The following is a 1,165-nucleotide window of genomic DNA, read 5'->3' as shown; positions in this document are numbered from 1 at the left end:
AGTTTGTCCAAGGGGTAGGTTTGGTGTACCAAGGAGGCATCTTAGAGAGCATGCGAGGGGTATTGAAGCGCATTTTAGGCCGGTGATTACTCACAATCCTTCACCGATGGTTATTCCTCATAACAACCAAGGAAGAACCTTTGAAGTAAGGACTAATTCCTTACAAAGTTTGCCGAAATATAAGGGTCTAGCAACGGAGGAACCTTATTTTCATTTGGAGGCCTATGACTCAATTTGTAACACTCTTGGGAGTCAAGGTTTTTCAGCCGATGATGTGAAGTTGGTTTTGTTTAAATTCTCCTTGGAAGATAAGGCAAAGAAGTGGTTCTACACTTTGCCTTCGGCATCTATTTACACTTGGGGGGAAATGCAACAAATTTTCCTAGATGAATTCTATACCGCCCAAAAGACCAATGATGCTAGGAAGGGGTTGAGGAGTTTCCAACAACAACAAGGTGAAATGTTCCATGAAGCCTTCGAGCGCTTTAATATGATGATCAAAAATTGTCCGCACCATGGAATTGAGCTTTGGGAGTTGATGAATGCCTTCCATGAAGGGTTGTGTGCCGAAGATGCACGTGATTTAATTCCATCACAAATGGGACTTTTGGCACCAATTATGAGAATGATGATTGGGAGTTTTTGGAACAAATGGCCATTACCTCAAAGAGAAAAGCCCAAGCATCAAGGAGAGCACGACCGGCCGTTACTCGAACACAAGTGCATGCGGTTGATGATGTTAATGTACAAACTTCTAACCAAATTTATGATGTTTGTGCTATTTGTAATGAAATAGGTCATGCGGCTGAAAATTGCCAAGGAATGGTGGATGGGCAATATGAGGAGGTGAATGTGTTACAAGGTCAAGGAGGGGGTGGTAGAAACTTCAACATGAATTCTAACACTTACCACCCCGGGTTGAGGAACCACCCAAACTTTCGTTATGGGAACCCTTCGAATCAAGCAAACCCGAATTTCCAAGGTAACCAAGGTAATTATGGTTCACGCCAACCTTACAATAACCAAAGTGGATATCGAGGTGGGAACAACCAAGGATACCAAAGGCAATATCAAACGGGTCAAGAACAAGGGGGGGTCCTCGGGTGGAAATGAAATGATGGAAATGTTGAAGAGCATGCAAGCGGAAATGCAAAAGAGGAACCAA

The 1,165-nt window shown here is 43.2% G+C and overlaps 1 non-coding gene across 1 annotated transcript; it reads right to left on the bottom strand.

The window, feature by feature from the left end:
• Positions 1-416: 416 nt before the first annotated feature.
• Positions 417-522, bottom strand: LOC118486157. The gene has a single exon (XR_004878013.1). It is a non-coding gene; the product is annotated as a small nucleolar RNA R71 (small nucleolar RNA).
• Positions 523-1,165: the final 643 nt, after the last annotated feature.

The sequence above is a fragment of the Helianthus annuus genome, chromosome 13, assembly GCF_002127325.2.
Source record: "Helianthus annuus cultivar XRQ/B chromosome 13, HanXRQr2.0-SUNRISE, whole genome shotgun sequence".
Lineage (NCBI taxonomy): Eukaryota > Viridiplantae > Streptophyta > Magnoliopsida > Asterales > Asteraceae > Helianthus > Helianthus annuus.
This window is presented reverse-complemented; position numbering and strand designations above follow the sequence as displayed.